Genomic DNA, 18367 nt, shown 5'->3' on the forward strand with positions numbered 1-18367 from the left:
ATACAGTGTGTTAGAAGATGATGATTGCTATCAGGATAGGGAAATTGGGAGCACTGGGTGGTCACGATGGACCTCCTGGAGAAGGAAGGAGGTAAGGGGCTGAGCCATGTGAAGATGGGCAGGGGGCAGGCACAAGTTCCTGGGGTGGTATTGAGCCTGGTGTGTGCACACAAAATGAGTCATGTGTGTAACAGCAAAAGATTCAAAGAATAAGTTATTCATCTATAGGGAACCATTTAAGCAAAGGTACATCTACCAAAGTCTAAGGAAACTCTCTGTGATGTGAGATGGGAAGATCTCCAGGATATATTGTTTAGTGGAAAAAAGCAAGGAGCAGAATAGATTATAAGGTATGCTAGCTTTGTGTACCCAAAGGAGGTAAATCAATGTTAGAAAGGTGTCAATTCTTTTTCAAATAATTTATAAATTTAATATGGGCTCCCCCAAAAGGAATCAGAAAAGCTAGTCTTTAAGAGCTAAGAACATTCTTTAAAAGGAGAGTAAGGAGGGGGGCTAGCCCAACCAGATATTAAAACATATTGTAAAACTATGGTAATTAAGATATTGGGTTGACCAAAAAGTTCGTTCAGGTTTTTCCATAAGATGTTACAGAAAAACCCAAACGAACTTTTTGGCCAACCCAATACTTTTGTATGGGAACATGAGTAGAGATCAACAGAATACAATAGAATATCCAGAAACAGATCCAAATACACACAGGAAATAATTATGTAATAAATTGTCCTGGGAATGTTGAATAGCTTTTCAGAAACAAATATATTTGTATCCTTCCTGCATTAGTTACACTAAAATAAGCTGCAAAAGGCTCAAAGATATAAATCTAAAATGTGAAACCATAGAAGTACTGGATTAAAAAAAATTTATAATCTTGCAGTGGGATGGGCTTGCTTAAGCATGACTCAAAACTCAGAACTCATCAATTCTGACCGCAATAAAAGTTTTAAAATTTTCCATGGAAAAAATAGCAAAACCAAAAGACAACAAACCAAGAAATAATTTATGCAACACATGTAACAGACAAGTTTCTGTAACATAAAAACAACTCCTATATATCAAAATGCAAAAGTCTATGATCCTATAGAAAAACAGTTCCCGGATATGAACAAAGAGTTCACAGAAATGGAAATTAACTTGGCATATATATATATATATATATATATATATATATATATATATATATATTCTTTTTTTTTTAAATTTTTATTCATTTATTTATTTATTTTTGGCTGCATTGGGTCTTCGTTGCTGCACGCGGGCTTTCTCTAGTTGCGGTGAGCGGGGCTACTCTTCATTTCTGTGAGTGGGCTTCTCAATGCGGTGGCTTCTCCTGTTCTGGAGCACAGGCTCTAGGCGCATGGGCTTCAGTTGAATAGTGCTGATCTAGATTGACACAAATTCTCCCTTCAGCTGCTAAGTCACTGAGCTACAGGGCCTGGAGGACTGGTCCTTCCGTGTCCACCAGGACCACTGTGGGAGCCACCCGGCCTCAGCCTTCTGAGGCCCAGGCACGGACGCTCATCCCACCGTGCCTGTTATCCTCGGTTACTGCCCCAAATATCAGCTCTTTTGGCCATTTCTTTTCTCCACACCGCTCTGTTAATTCCCCTCTTGTTTTAACAAGCCTCTGCTCTCCACCTTCTGAAACCTTTTTCCTTGGTTCTTTGGAAAGCTGATTCTTGGGCAAGAAAATCACCTACACTCTCACTCTTCTACCGGCACAGCCTAGGGTTTACTCTGGGGCCCAGCAGGTAAAGAAAACACGTGAAGTGTGAAGGTCAAGGGGTGAATGCCCGTGCCCGCACTGTGTGGTGAGAACTGGGCAAGCTGGAGAGTTCCTGTGCCCTGACCCAGCTCCAGGCTGACTGTTGGCACGTGGGAATGTGGACCCAATAGGGCCAGACCTTCAGATGGTTCAAGAGAGGCTAGAAACCCTCATATACCCGTGGCGAGAATGTAAAGTGGTACAGCTCTGCCGAAACCATTTGGCAGTTCCTTAGGAAGTTAAACATAGTGTTACCATATGACCCAGCAATTCCACTCCTAGGTATATACCCCAGAGAACTGAAAATGGTTCACACAGAAACTTGGACATGAATGTTCATAGCAGCAACATTATGTCCAAGAAGTGGAAACAACCTGAAAGTCCATCAAGGGATGAATATATGAACAACATGTGGTCTAGTCATACAAAGGAATATCATTCAGCCATAAGGACAAATGAAGTACTGACACGTGCTACAACATGGATGAACCTTGAAAACTTGCTGAGTGAAAGAAGCCAGACACAAAAGGCCACTAATTGTATGATTCCGTTCATATGAAATGTTCAGAATAGGTAAGTCCATAGAGACAGAAAATAGATGAGTGGTTTCCAGGGGCTGAGGGAGAAGGGAGAATGGGGAGTGAGTGCTAATGGTACAGGCTTTCTTTCAGAGATGATGAAAATGTTCCAGAATTAGATAATGGTGATGATTATACACCTTTACAGATATACTCAAAACCACTGCATTGCACACGTTAAAATGGTGAATTTTATGGTATGGGAATGATATCTCAGAAACAAAGAGAAAGAGGCCAGCAGTCTGGCTCTTTGTGAGAAACCTGATATTTTTCATATTGACTTAATTTTTGAGCAAGCAAAGCAAAGTAAGCTTTGGCCTGTAGGCTACCAGTTCAGAACCTCTGAACAGAAATCACGCTCTCCTCTGAGGTCACCCCTTCCTAGCACCCCTCCCTCGCTCAGCGGTTCCTTTTTCCCCCCTTCCTGGCTCCTCTTGCACCCGCCCCAAGGCTTCTTCCAGACCATCGTCCTTTCCTGCCTCCTCTGTCTCTGTCTCTCAGCTGTGCTCATTCACTGACAGCTCACTTTCTATCTTCCTCTCTCCCCCAGTCCCTCCTTTGTTCTTTTTTAAAAAATATTTATTTATTTGCCGTGCTGGGTCTTAGTGGCAGCACGCAGGACCTTTGTTGCCGCGTGCGGGGTCTTTTGTTGCACGTCCGGGATATTTAGTTGCGGTATATGGGCTCTTAGTTGCAGCAGGTGGGATCTAGTTCCCTGACCAGGGATCAGACCCGGGCCCCTGCATTGGGAGCGCGGAGTCTTAGCCACTGGACCACCAGGGAAGTCCCCCTCCTTTGTTCTGCTCTCTTCGTGTCCACATCTGAGACCCTCCCTACTTTCCAGCTGTTTGTTCGTTGCTCGAACTTCCTGTTCTTTGACTCAAGCCTGTCTTTGACTCCACTCCTGTCCTTACCTCCTTCCCCTCCCTCACCGATTCCACAATTCCCCACCTTGGCCACTCTCTTGACAACATTCTGACTTCTCTCGACCTGTCTCTCTGTTGTACCTGCCTGGAAGCCCCAACTCTGGGTCAGTCTGATTGCCCTTCCTCTCCCGGGGAGCACCTGGGCCCTGAGCTCTGCTGAAGAAAATCACAGCACCACAGAGTCTGGTGCCATCAATTCATGGACGGTGACATAACCGGGCCCACAAATACCGTACCCCAACGACGCTGTCCTCCTCATCAGCTCACCCTGCCACCCTCTACAGTGGCTATTGAAAACCCTCACCACTCCCCCCAAACCTCTGACCTCACCTTCTATTCCACACAGAACCTGGAGGCCTTCAGACAGGAACTCTCCCATCATCTGGCCACCGATGCATGGATTTGACAGGTATTTAAGAGGTTAAGTTGATGGAGATTGGCGGTAAGTTGTATAGATGAGGGAGAAGGGAGATCAAAGGAGACACCCATGGGGAGCTCCCTGGTGGCCTGGTGGTTATGATTCTGGGCTTTCACTGCCGTGGCCCGGGTTCAACCCCTGGTCAGGGAACTGAGATCCAGCAAGCCGTGTGGCACGGCGTGGCCAAAAAAAAAAAAAAAAGGAGAGAGAGAGAGACGACCATGTTTCTTACTGGAGCCTAGATGGATGTGGTGCCGTTTATGACATGGGGAAGACTTCACAGAAAGGGGCAGAAGAAGAAGGACAGACCCTGAACCAGAAAGCAGGAGGGAAATCTGGGGAGTTTGGCATCACAGATGTCAAGGCAGATACCAAAACTGAAGTTACAGAACATGCGATGGGCTGAGAGCAAACCTTTGCCACGTATATAACAGATTCGTCACGGAAAATATAGAGACTCTTGAAAGAAACAGGAATGACAAACAACCCAATAGAAAAGTGGGCAACTGATATGAAAGGGCGATTTGCAGAAGAAAGGATCCAAATTTCCAGTAAACATATGAAAAGATGTTCAATGTCCCTAGAATTAGAAGAATGTAAATGTTATGGGTTGAATTGTGTCCACTCCCCCTGCCCCCAAACATGCTGAAGTCCTAACCTCCAGTACCTCGGAATGTGAACTTATTTGGAAATAAGGTTGTCACAGATGTAATTAGTTAAGATGAGGTCATACTGGAAGTGGGGTGGGCCCCTAATCCAATATGACTAGTGGCCTCCTTATAAGAAGAGGGCCATATGACAACCGAGACCCAGGGAGAATGCCCTGTGGGGACAGAGAATCAGAGTGATACACCAAAGACCGACAGGCACCTCCAGAAGTTAGGAAAAGGCCAGGAAGAATCGTCCCTTACATCCCCTAGGTTTCAGAGGGAGCACCGCCCTGTTGACGCCTCGATTTCAGACTTCTTGTCTCCTGAACCATGAGACAATACATTTCTGTTTTTTTTTTTAAGCCACTAGGTTTCTGGTACCTGGTTACAACAGCCCTAGAAACTAATACAGTAAATTAAAATAACACTGAAATGCTTTCTTATTTTTCCCATCAGCTTGGAAAAACAAGAACAAAAAAGATGATAACATCCAGTGCTGTCAAGGACATGAGACAATTCCGCCCATGACTGCCCACTGGAGTGGAATTTAGTGATGCTTCATGGGAGGGCCTTTGGCAGTAAACCATCAAATAAAAATGAAAAGGCCCATGACCTAGAACTTGGCAATTCCTATTCTTTCTGTCCCTGGAGAAATACACGTGTTCACAAAAGAGTCGCGTGTAAGAATGTCCTTTGCAGGAGTTCCCTGGCTGTTCAGTGGTTAGGACTCCGAGCGCTTTCACTGCCGGGGGCCCAGGTTCAATCTCTGGTGCAGGAACTAAAGTCCCGCAAGCCGTGTGGCCAAAAAAAAAAAATGTCCTTTGCAGTACTGTTGTAATGGCACACCCATCCTGTCCATTGGTAGAGAATGCTTACATAAACTTGTCTCTTCTCAGGGAGGATTCGCTGTGAAGTTAATGAAGCTTAAGCTTCAGGGCCCCTCACTTGCAGCAGCCCAGGAGAGAATCTAGCAATTTCTCAATGTAACTTTGTAATATTTTTCTTAAAGAGGCTCCCCCCAAATGCATAAGCTTCAGGACCCAAAAAACTTGAACCTGCCCCATCATACTATATAATGCATGGCAACAGTTAAAAAGAGATGCGGGGCTTCCCTGGTGGCGCAGTGGTTGAGAATCTGCCTGCCAATGCAGGGGACACGGGTTCGAGCCCTGGTCTGGGAAGATCCCATATGCCGCGGAGCAACTACGCCCGTGAGCCACAATTGCTGAGCCTGCGCGTCTGGAGCCTGTGCTCCGCAACAAGAGAGGCAGCGATAGTGAGAGGCCCGCGCACCACGATGAAGAGTGGCCCCCACTTGCTGCAACTAGAGAAAGCCCTCGCACAGAAACGAAGACCCAACACAGCCATAAATAAATAAATAAATAAATCCCATTAAAAAAAAAAAAGAATCTGCCTGCCAATGCAGGGGACACGGGTTCGATCCCTGGTCCTGGAAGATCCCACATGCCACGGAGCAACTAAGCCCGTGCACCACAACTACTGAGCCTGCGCTCTAGGGCCCGCGAGCCACAACTACTGAGCCCATGTGCCACAACTACTGAAGCCCGTGCACCTAGAGCCTGTGCTCTGCAATGAGAGAAGCCACTGCAACGAGAAGCCCGCGTACCACAACAAAGAGTAGCCCCTGCTCGCCGCAACTAGAGAAAGCCCACGTGCAGCAACGAAGATCCAAAGCAGCGAAAAATGAATAAATAAATAAATTTTTAAAAAAATGAGAGATGAGGCAGACAACAAGAGAGTGGAGGGTTTCACCAAGTGCAGGTCTGAATTCTTACAGAGAAGGACTGAAAGTGGCAAGTTGGTTTGTTATTGGAAGTTCCTGTTGACCTGGGTGGGCAGTTTCAGTGGAATGATGGGTAAGAAATGGCAGACTGCTAGGAGGGATGGTGACAAAGTGGGGACTGTGAATGTGGACAGTCCTTTCAAGAAATCTGGCTGTGAGGAGAGATGAGCTGCAGGAGGAAGTCTCATGAGGGAGGAAGAGGCTTGAGCCACTGTGTTGAGGAAAAAGAACCAGGTAGGCCTGAACCCTGAGGTTAACAGCAATTCTGAAAATATTTGTCATGTGGTTGCCTAGCCTCCAAACACTCTTCCAATTTGGGGCATTATCTCAAGCCCCCACCTCCTATCACAGGAGCAGAAATGGATCAGACATCACCCCCTTCCACCCACCCAGAGCAGCTAGCCAAATTTTTTGAAATATTTGATTTCTACTAACGCCTGCCTCAACTAGAATTTCATAAAAGTTGGTATTTGATCTGACACAGTTTTGTATGGCACACTTGCATGGGCTTATTTGTTGTGGGTTTAGTACGAACCCCCATCTTGCGCTCTGCCATTCAGGAACCCAGAGTCCTGAAAGTCTGAGGCTTCCTGGGCAGATCCCTTTCCACTGTGAGATAATCCACCAAATAGGAAGATTCTTATAACACTCAACACTTTGAGATTTTGGTTCCCTGTGTAAGAGGTAAAATGATTGAGACTTCGTGCAAGTCTAAGCTTACCTTTGACTAACTGTGTGCCTTTAGGCAAGACTCTTAAATGCTCTAAGCCCCAATATCCTCATTTGTAAAGGGGGATAACTGTACTTCTACTGATGAGTACATCCTACTGATGATCTGGGAGACCTGAGACTGAAGAAAGAGTCCAAAATGGTTCTTGTGAACAAGTTGTTATGTTTTATTCCTTGGACCTCAGAAACGGGGACTGAGAGAAGATCAGGGCCTGTGGCCAGGGCAGCCAGTTTTGGAGGCCAGTGCCTGATGAGCTGGGCGAGTGTGAAGAGCCCTGCCCAGTCAAGGCAGTGACTCCACCAGCCACCCTAGCTTCTCTGGAGGACAGGTTAAATGCAAGACTTACACAGAGACTCGGGCAGCAGAGTGACACAGAAACCCAGAGATGCACAGAGATTAAAGCCAAAAGTAGAAGTCTGCTGCAGTGGAAGCTTTGAGCATGCAGAACTCATGAAGTAGTAAAGGCGGAGAGGCGGTAGGTGGTGGTAGCTGCAGACGCTGTTGGTGCCCTGCCCCGCAGCCCCTCCGTCCTTCTTAATTTACCTGCGGGTACAGGACATGCTTTTCTGCATGCACTTTTAAAAAAAAATAATTAATTAATTAATTGATTAATTTTTGGCTGTGTTGGGTCTTCGTTGCTGCCCGCGGGCTTTCTCTAGTTGCGGCGAGCAGGGGCTACTCTTCGTTGTGGTGCACAGGCTTCTCATTGCGGTGGCTTCTCTTGTTGCGGAGCACGGGCTCTAGGCGTCGGGCTTCAGTAGTTGTGGTACGTGGGCTCTAGAGCACAGGCTCAGTAGTTGTGGCGCACGGGCTTAGCTGCTCCGTGGCATGTGGGCTTTTCCTGGAGCAGGGCTCAAACCCGTGTCCCCTGCACTGGCAGGCAGATTCTTAACCACTCTGCCACCAGGGAAGGCCCTGCATGCACTTTTTACCTCTAGTATTCTCAGGGCTCTGCTTCTCAGCTTGAGGGTTTTTTTCTGGAGATGTGGGGACTTGCTCAGCCCTTTGTGCTGGGCAGCCCAGAAGGGCCAGAGATTTGAAACCTCTAGGGCAGTGGGCGTCAGCGGATAAACCCCCCAGGAGCACAGCGCTGTGCTGAGTTCTGCAACGCTCCTCCCGGTGAGACTGGGCCCCAGCTGCCCACAGAGGCTTTCCTCACTTCCTTCTCCCTTTCACTTTCTGTCTCACTTTCCCTTTCCCTTGCTGTGCTTCCGGGAATCTCCTCCAAAATAAGCTATCAAGTTCTTGTCTCAGGGTCTTCTTTGGGGGAATGTGAATTTAGACAGTAGCACTAGAAGAGAGAAGCAAAATGGAAGATCTACTTCAGGTGCTGAGAAGCAGTGGACACTTGCTCAGAGACAACCAGATGACGGCCTATTGAGACATTCTGGTCTCCCCAGGCTGACTGTGCAGATGAGGATGGTTTCCCATTAGACAAATTTCCCAGTGTGTCTGAGGGAACCTGAGTGTGTCCCTGGTCCTTCCAGCCTGAAGGCACATAACCAGCCTTCCCCTAAGGATAGTTGTCGTTTGTTAAGCACCTACAATGTGCCAAGCTCTGCACCAGGCACTTCACTTTCATTATCTCTCATTCTCATGACAACTTGCAAGGGGGGTAATATCCTCTTATAACAAACAAAGCAGTGTGGTACTGGCATGAAGACAGACACGTAGACCAATGGATTAGAATAGAGCACCCAGAAAGAAATCTTCACATATATGGTCAAAAGATTTTTGAGAAGAGTGCCAAGACTATTCAATGGGGAAAGGACAGTCTCTGCAACAAATAGTGTTGGGAAAACCGGATATCCACAAAAAATTAAGTTGTGCCTTTACCTTATACTATATACAAAAATTAACACAATGTAGATCAAAGAGCTAAATCTAAGAGCTAAAGCTATAAAACTCTTAGAGGAAAAAATAAGAGCAAATATCCATGACCTTGGATTTGACAATGGTTTCTAAAATATGACACCAAAAGCAATAGGCAATGACATTTTTTAAAAAAAGATAAATTAGACTTCATCAAAATTTAAAACTTCTGTGCATTAAGGGACATTATCAAGAGTGAAAAGACAGCTCACAGAAAGGGAGCAAGTTTTTGAAAATCGTATATCTAACAAGCATTTAATATCCAGTTTATAAAAAGAACTCCTACAACTCATCACCAAACAACCCAACTGAAATGGGTGGGGGGGGGCACTTCCCTGGTGGCGCAGTGGTTAAGAATCCGCCTGCCAATGCAGGGGACAGGGGTTCGAGCCCTGGTCTGGGAAGATCCCACATGCCGCGGAGTAACTAAGCCCGTGCGCCACAACTACTGAGCTTGTGCGCCCCACAACTACTGAAGCCCGTGTGCCTAGAGCCTGTGCTCCACAAAGAAGAGTAGCCCTTGCTCGTGCAACTAGAGAAAGCCCACGCGCAGCAATGAAGACCCAATGCAGCCAAAATAAATAAATAAATAAAGTTATTAAAACAAAAATGGGTGAGAATTCCCTGGCGGTCCAGTGGTTAAGACTCCACACTTTCACTGCCGAGGGCACGGGTTCAGTCCCTGGGTGGGGAACTAAGACCCCCCAAGCCACGTGGTGTGGCCAAAAAAAAGAAAAAAAATGGGTAAAGGATTTGAATAGACATTTTGCCAAGGAAGACATACAAATAGCTAATAAGCACATGAAAATATGCTCAACATCATTAGTCATTAAAGAAATGTAAATCAAAACTACTATTGCTTCACACCCCCTAGAATAGCTATTATTTTTAAAAAATGGAAGATAATAAGTGTTGACAAGGATATTGCTATGGATCCAATTGTGTCTCTCCCCCATCCCTCATTCATAGTTGAAGCCATAGCCCCCAATGTGACTGTATTTGGATATAGGCTGAGGGAATTTTTTGTAAATATTTATTTATTTGGTTGTGTTGGGTCTTAGTTGTGGCACTTGGGATCTTTGTTGCAGCATGCAGGCTCTTTAATTGTGGCTTGCGGGCTCAGTAGTTGCAGAGCGCGGGCTTAGTTGTCCCACAGCCTGTGGGATCTTAGTTCCCCGACCAGGGATCGAACCCGCGTCCTCTGCATTGGAAGGCAGATTCTTAACCACTGGACCACCAGGGAAGTCCCATAAGGGAGTTAAAGTCAAATGAGGTAATAAGGATGGGACCTTTATCCAATAGATTTGGTGCCCTTTTAAGAAGAGGAAGAGAAACTCTACTCAGTGCTCCCTGGTGAGTAGAAGGAAATCCAAAAAAGAGGGGATATATGTATATGTATAGCTGATTCACTTTGCTGTACAGCAGAAACTAACACAACATTGTAAAGCAACTATACTCCAATAAAAATTAATTTTAAAAAAACATAAAGAGGAAGAGAGACCAGAGTTCTCTTTCACTTTCTCTCCCTAAGTTCATGCACCAAAGAAAGGACATAGCCGGAAAGTGGTTATCTACAAACCAGACAGAGAGCTCTCACCAGAAAGCAAATTTGCCAGAACTTTGATCTTGGACTTTGCAACCTACAGACCTGTGAGTCATACATTTCTGTTGTTGAGGCTGCCGAGTTAGTGGTATTTTGTTATAGCAGCCTGAGTGGACTAATACAGATGTAGAGAAATCAGAGTGCATTGTTAGTGAGAATGCAAAATAGTGCACTGCTGTGGAAGACAATTTGGCAATTCCTCAAAAAGCTAAAATTTAACATGTGATCCAGCAATTCCACTCCTAGGTATTTACCCAAAGGAACTGAAAGACGGGTCTCAAAGAGATATTTGTACACATCATGTGCATTGCAGCAGTAGTCACGATAGCCAAAAGATGGAAAAAAACCAAGCATCCATCAGCAGGTGAATGCATAAACACAATGCGGAATGTACATACAATGGAATATTATTCAGCGAAAAAAGGAATGAAATTCTGATACGTGCTACAGTATGGATGAACCTTTAAAACTTTGTGCTAATGAAGTCAGTCAGACACAAAAGGACACATATTGTATGATTCCACTTATATGAGGTACCTAGAATAGGCAAACTCATAGAGACAGGAAGTAGAACAGAAGTTACCAGGGGCAGGAGGGAGGAAGGAGTGGGGAGTTACTGTTTAATGGGTAGAATTTCTGTTTGGGATGATGAAAAATTTTTGGAACTAGTTGGTGATCGTTATACTATGTTTGAGTGCACTTAATGCCACCAAATTGTACCCTTAAAGTGGTAAATTTTATGTCATGTATATTTTATCGCCATTTTCAAAAACTTGTAAAAAACAAAAACAAACAACAACAAAAGCATGGGAAAAAACCCAAGTGTCCTTCAACAGGTGAATGAATAAGAAAACTGTGGTACCTCCATGTGATGAAATGGATACAATGGAACAAACTATTCACACACATGATAACTTGGATTAATCACAGAGGTATTATGTTAAATTAAAGAAGCCAGACTTAGGCTTCCCTGGTGGCGCAGTGGTTGAGAATCTGCCTGCCAATGCAGGGGACACGGGTTCAAGCCCTGGTCCGGGAAGATCCCACATGCCACGGAGCAACTAAGCCTGTGCACCACAACTACTGAGCCTGCGCTCTAGAGCCCACGAGCCACAACTACTGAGCCCGCGTACCACAACTACTGAAGCCCGCGCACCTAGAGCCCATGCTCTGCAACAAGAGAAGCCACTGCAATGAGAAGCCCGCGCACCGCAACAAAGAGTAGCCCCCGCTCACCGCAGCTAGAGAAAGCCCGTGCTCAGCAACGAAGACCCAACGCAGCCAAGAATAAATAAATTTATTAAAAAAAAAAAAAAAAGCCAGTCTTGAAAGGTGACATACTGTATGACTCCATTATATGACATTCTTGAAAAGACAACACTGTGCGGATGGAGAACAAGTCAGTGGTCCTCAGGGATTAGAGGCGGGGGAAAGAGAGAGCGCGAGGGAGGTTTTGGGGGCAATGGATTGTGGTGATTACACTAATCTGTATATACATTAAGATTCATAAAGCTATTCACCAAGATGTTTTAAAAAGTTGAGTTCAGGGGCTTCCCTGGTGGCGCAGTGGTTGAGAGTCTGCCTGCCAATGCAGGGGACGCGGGTTCGGGCCCTAGTCTGGGAGGATCCCACATGCCGCGGAGCGGCTGGGCCCGTGGGCCACAATTACTGAGCCTGCGCGTCTGGAGCCTGGGCTCTGCAACGGGAGGGGCCGCGATGGTGAGAGGCCCGCGCACCGCGATGAGGAGTGGCCCCCGCTTGCCGCAACTAGAGAAAGCCCTTGCACAGAAACGAAGACCCAACACAGCCATAAATAAATAAATAATAAAACATTAAAAAAAAAAAAAAAAAGTTGAGTTCATTGTATGATAATTTTTCTAAAAATGAGTGACTCAGATCAAGTGACCTGTCCAAGGTCACATGACTCCTTGGTGGTGGGCTGGGATGTGGACCCAGGTTTATCTCCTTCCAAGGTTGCCTCCCCTCCACGGGCCCAGGCTGCCTCTCCAAGGGCTAGTGTGAGGGAGACACGAGATAATGGAGTGAAAGCCCTTTGAAAATGGTTAAGGGCTACACAAATGTCAGCCCTCCTTATCCATCAGGGAACATGGCTGTTCCTCCAAGCCCCAACTTAATGAACAGCATTATTATTATTGATTTGTACATTCAACTCTGACCTTCAATATATTAAGAACTGAGCTTCTAAAAAAACAAAGCAAACAAACAAAAAACAACAGGTGGCATCTTCACTCCTTCCCTAAAGGTCATGTCTCTGGAAGAGAAAAGAGCGTAAAAGAGGAATATCTGGCCACAGTTTAAAATAAAAAGACTGCCTACTCTGGGTCGTGGATGACAGCATTGCAGGGTGGGCAGGCCTCTGCAAGTGTGAGGTGGAAACATCATCACCAAAGACCAAGAGAGGGTGAGCTGAATCCCCTGGGTGCAGGTAGGGGGAGGGTTCAGTGTCAACTGTGGGCCCAGGGAAGTGCACACTAGTTTTTGCGTCAGACCAACCTCAATTAAAAATTTGTCTCTGCCATGATTCCCTACAGTGAGAACTTACACAGTCATTTAAGCTCTCTGAGTCTCATTTTCCTGATGTGTAACATGGTCCAGAGCAGCACTAATCTCAAAAATAGATTTTATTTTTGTGAAGATTAAGTGGATGGTAAAGTTCCCATCTATGGCTGGCACATCATTAACAGTCAATGAATAATAAATAGTCATAAAAATAAACATCAGCAATAATTACCAAGCTCTTAGACTTATATATAAAAAGATAACACAAAAATAATTTCAAAGCAAACCACAACTATTACAGGAATCAGAAAAAAATACATCTACACCATTGGTTTAAGACTCTTTCCCAGTAGACCACCAAACCCTGATCAGATAGTTGGCTTGGTAGGCATGAACGAAATAAATGAAAGAGCAGTTTATTTGTTCATTCCTTTGTTTTTTTATTCAATTAGTGAAGGCACTGTGGTAGGTGCTGGGGATTCAAGGGTGAATAGGACAGGTGAGGTTTTTGTTCTCCTGGAAATTCAGAACCAGGTAAACAAGTGATCACATAAGAGACCAAGACAACGTAGATCACTAAGTGCTGCGCGGACAATAAAATGGGTTGATGTGATAGAGTGAATGGGGTGGCAGGGAAGTCCTCCTTGGGGAGGTGACAATTAAGGTGAGTTCTGAGGCCTGGAGAAGCCAGCCATGCAGAAATGTGGGAGAGCGCCAGGCAAAGGCCAATGGCCAGGTGATGACTCCCAGAGGTGGGGGGAGGGATGGAGCTCTGCGAATACCAGAGGGAATGACATTCTTAGATGACCTCGGGAAGGAAGCCAGGGGTCAGCTCACCTGGGGATGAGGTGCTCTGGGTAAGAAGTTTCAGTTTTAGTTATAAGTTCAATGGGCGGCCAAGGAAGAGCTCTTTAAACTTAGTTAGACGACGCATATGTTTAAAGCAGACTAAGATCTCCAAACAGAGGTTAGCTTTGTCAATGGGCTGTTACTAGTCGAAGCCTATTGGCCAAGGCTGCTTCTTCTGCAGAGAGTAGGGGTGGGCACTGCCTACTTTTGCCTCAGTGAGGCTCCAGTTTTAGGTTTCCAAGATTAAGCCCCTTTAGGAGTCAACGTATTATTTATTTGGGTATATTAACGCCCTCAATCCCTTTACAGTCCATTCTTGCTTGCCTAGGATCCGCTTTTTCTGTCTGTCTGTCAGTAATCCCAGCTCTGATCTCTTCGATGTTAATTTCAGCAGGTAATCTAATTTTCTTTATTTCTCACTTTTCATCCCTAGGTATACCATTTTTATTCTTCTGCCTATTTAATTTTTTTTTTGGCCATGCCACGAGGCTTGTGGTATCTTGGTTGCCCCACCAGGGATTGAACCTGCGCCCCCTGCAGTGGAAGCACGGAGTCTTAACCACTGATCTCCAGGGAAGTCCCTCTTTTGCCTGTTTTAAAGATGAGGATGCCAGGCTCAGAACCTTGTTCAGAGTCACCTCGTGTGTTGGTAGCAGAGCCAGGATTTTAACCTAAACTCATTTGACCCCTCACCATGGGAAGACAGTGGGGATCAAGAAGGCTTTAGGGAGAAACCTGAGTAGGAGTGTGAAAACACACAGATAACGCTGTATACTCAGGAGGACAGGGATATAACGAAGTAAGATATAATGACAGCAGAGGAGGTGCTTGGAAACTCAGGTAAAGCAAGAGAGAGAGAAGGGCTCCAGAGCTTTACATCTTTATAGCAACACACGGTGGGTAAGTAATGAAGAGTGAAGTTGTCAGTGTGACACAAGGGGCTAAACGCAGTCTCAGTTGTCTCCAAGATGCCCCAGGATGGGAGTGGAGACAAGGAGCCCCGAAACTGACTTTGTTTAAAAGCAAAGATCTGATAGAAGCAGCGATTAGGTAGATCAGATGAGATTGCGTATATGAGAGCATGATGGAAGTGGTGAATTGTGAGGCTCATCCTTCAAGAGCTTGAGTCACTGATCTAGGTAAGTGGAGCCTTCCAGAGTCTGAAGACAATTTAGCATCTTAGGGAGGGATTCTTTTTTCCTTAGTTTAAATGTGAGAGAAAACATAGCAAGAATAAATGAAACATGGTTATAAACGACCTACAGTGTAATCTGCCTAAGTGCAATCTCATTTTTGCATGTTGTATATATTTTTTACTGAGGTATATTGTAGATTTCTTTATATTGTTGTGATCACAATGCCCATGATAATTCTATTTCCTTTTGGCATCATATAATAAATGCTTTCTTGTGTTTCTTATCAGTTGGCACAATTAAAGAAAATATTCTACCCCATCGTCCCATCGTGTAATTATTATTCCACTTGACTAGTATTAGAGCATTTCCATATGTTTATACCTTTTGGGCAATTGTATTTTCAAGAAGTTCTAAAATTCAGTGATGGGAATTCCCTGATGGTCCAGTGGTTGGGATTCCGCCCTTCCACTGCAGGGGGCACGGGTTTGATCCCTGGTAGCGGAACTAAGATCCCTCATGCCAAGTGGCACGGCCAAAAAAAAGAAAAAGGAAAAAGAAAAGAAATTGATCAAATATGGGACAAAAATAAAGGAGAGAAAAGACAGGCAAAGGACTCTTAGAAGAGTGTTCTGTTGGCTGAGGAAATGAGTGAAAAATGTCAGATGACATTATAATAAAATGATGGGCTTTTTAGGAATGTTTTGAGAATGAAAAGGAAATGGTGTGGGCCTACCCGTTAGGGACAGGAGGAGATAATGATGAGCATTGAAAACCAAAGACCTGGCCGATTGTTGTAGCAGAGTGGATACGGAGAGAATGTTGGAGAGCTCACAGCACCACAGGGGATGCTGGGGAATCAATCAGGCTCAGAAAATGGGTGGCAACTGGGACCACGGCCAAAATGATGCCACAAAACTAGTCTGGGGAGGTGTTGGCTATTGAGGCTGTTAAACACCGGATGCCACCACCCATTTGGCCATCTGCACTGGGACTTGGGTGCTACCCAAAGCCGTAAGGGATGGCAGGTTGAGTATCTCTGATGGAGGTTAGCTACCCTACCTTGCTCCAGCTACACAGAAACTGGAGGAGCCAGGATTCGGCATGCTCAACGCCTACGATGGGAAGTGAACTCTGCATCCTTCAAGGTGGGGCTTTCTCAACTAGTGGAGGGGGCATCAGACCAAATTAAAGACTCGTTTCAGGTTGTAGCAAGGAGACTAATGACAGCATGACCAGTCAAGGAACTGCAGTTGTTCCAGAGAAAAATGAAGAAGGCCTGGGCTCTGTCAGTGGCGGTGGGAATGGAGAAGAGGGTACAGATTGTAGTGAGAGTGCAACAGCAGAGTGAATAGAGTTTAATGACTACTGAGATGCAGAGGCGGAGAGGAGAATGTCTAAAATGCCTTTGAATGCCTATGGCTTCATGAATTGGATGAGTGGCAGTGCCATTAACCAGGCTAAGTCATCCAGGAGGAGGGGTATGCTTTGGGAAAATGACAGGTCAGTCATTTTTGACAGGCTGAGTTTGAAGTGTCCAAGAGACGCACAGCCAGGGAGAGACAATGGACACATTTGGGTGCCGTGTTCCTAGACAGTAACTGTGCAGTGGGGTGCTGGTAAATGACTAACAACAGGCTCTCCGGAGAAAAGAAATTCTGATTTATAGCATTTCTCAGTTCTGTGGTGTAAATACAACCACTATGGCCAATTTCTAGGTATCAACACAAGGTTACTAAGAGTGGATTTGCGGGACTTCCCTGGTGGCACAGTGGTTAAGACTCTGTGCTCTCAAAGCAGGGGGCCCAGGTTCGATCCCTGTGTTGGGGAACTAGACCCCACATGCATGCTGCAACTAAGGAGCCCGCCAGCCGCAATTAAGACCCGGCGCAACCAAATAAATAAATGTTAAAATAAATAAATAAAATATTAAAGTTAAAAATGAAAACATTAAAAAAAAAAGAGTGGATTTGGAGCCAAAAATAAATAAATAAATCTATTTAAAAAAATTTTTAAAAAATTTAAAAAAAATTTTAAAAAAGGGGCTTCCCTGGTGGCGCAGTGGTGAAGAATCCGCCTGCCAATGCAGGGGACACGGGTTCAAGCCCTGGTTCGGGAAGATCCCACATGCTGCAGAGCAACTAAGCTTGTGCGCCACAACTACTGAGCCTGTGCTCTAGAGCCCGCGAGCCACAACTACTGAGCCTGCGTGCCACAACTACTGAAGCCCGTGCGCCTAGAGTCTGTGCTCTGCAACAAGAGATGCCACCGCAGTGAGAAGCCCGCGCACCACAAGGAAGAGTAGCCCGCGCTCGCCGCAACTAGAGAAAGTCCATGCGCAGCAATGAAGACCCAACACAGCCAAAAATAAATAAATAAAAATAAATAAATCTATTAAAAAAAAAAAAAGAGTGGATTTGGGAAGAGATGCACACAATCAGTTGTCAAGAGGCCACCTGGGGGTCCACTGTGGTGACTATGGGTGAGGCTGAGGTCTCCCAGACAGAGCAGAACCCGGAGAACAGAATCTTCAGGGACGGACTGAAGAAGAGGGGCTGCCGGAAGGAATCTAAGAGAGAATGGGCAAGTCAAGATCAAGCCCAGATCTGGGCCCTGTCAAGCTCTCCAGAGGTAGCTTCCACCACTTATTCATTTTAAGAAAATCTGCTAGACTGTAAGCTATTTGAGGGAAAAGACTTTGTCTACCTCAGCTGTGTCCTCTAGGTCTGGAACACAGTAAGCACTCAATTAATTCCACTAATACCTTAGGGAAGAATTATGTCCACCAGTTTCATGAGGCAACACAAGAATAACTGAATTGTGTTACAAGGAGACATTTTGGCTCAATGTAAGAAAAACTTCCTAGCACGTCTTGCAGACGTACACACCTTGTTTGGTCTGCCCCATACCACTCCCATTCTTCTGGGAACTGTCACTCTACCTTTCAACTCTGAGGTTCTCAAGACCGTCACTATTTTCTAAGTGAATCTACCGATTAGTCCGGGTGTCGGCACCTGACACAGCTGGGATTTTTGGAATCAGGACTTGGAGTAAGTCCCTCTCTTGTGGCAGAAACTGGGAGAAGAGGTGGCAGAAGAGGTGTCAGCATCCAGGGTTTTCCTGCCGTATATGAAGCTAGTTTCAGGGATTCCCTGGTGGTCCAGTGGTTAGGACTCCGCGCTTCCACTACGGAGGGCAAAGGTTTGATCCCTGGTCAGGGAAGTAAGATCCCGCAAGCCGAACAGCGCAGCCAAAAAAAAAAAAAAAAACACCAAAGCTAGTCTCTGCGAAACAGAGGCAGGGAGAATCCCAGCAGCGATGCCCCAGTTCTATTCATTCATTCTTAGGTCCAGCTAGTTCTCTGTCCCTCTTATTACAGGACATAGTCCCATAGCCCTCTCATAAATGTCCCATGCCTTAGAAGCTGGATTCGGGTACCCTGCAACCAAGGGTCCCAGTGAATACCCAAGCAGAACTCTCCAAACGTGTAATGCCACCTGT

General features: G+C 45.5%; 1 long non-coding RNA gene across 1 annotated transcript in view; it reads left to right on the top strand.

Annotated features, from left to right (window-relative positions):
- The window catches only part of LOC309641076, a 29697-nt gene extending 11555 nt beyond the window's left edge, over positions 1–18142 (top strand). Inside the window, exons 2-3 of the long non-coding RNA XR_014252503.1 lie at positions 3634–3696; positions 4812–18142. This is a non-coding gene — a long non-coding RNA (uncharacterized lncRNA). The remainder of the gene's footprint in view (positions 1–3633; positions 3697–4811) is intronic.
- The last annotated feature ends 225 nt before the right edge of the window (positions 18143–18367 follow it).

Source organism: Balaenoptera physalus (assembly GCF_965194825.1).
Source record: "Balaenoptera physalus genome assembly, chromosome: 13".
In the NCBI taxonomy this organism is placed as follows: Eukaryota; Metazoa; Chordata; class Mammalia; order Artiodactyla; family Balaenopteridae; genus Balaenoptera; species Balaenoptera physalus.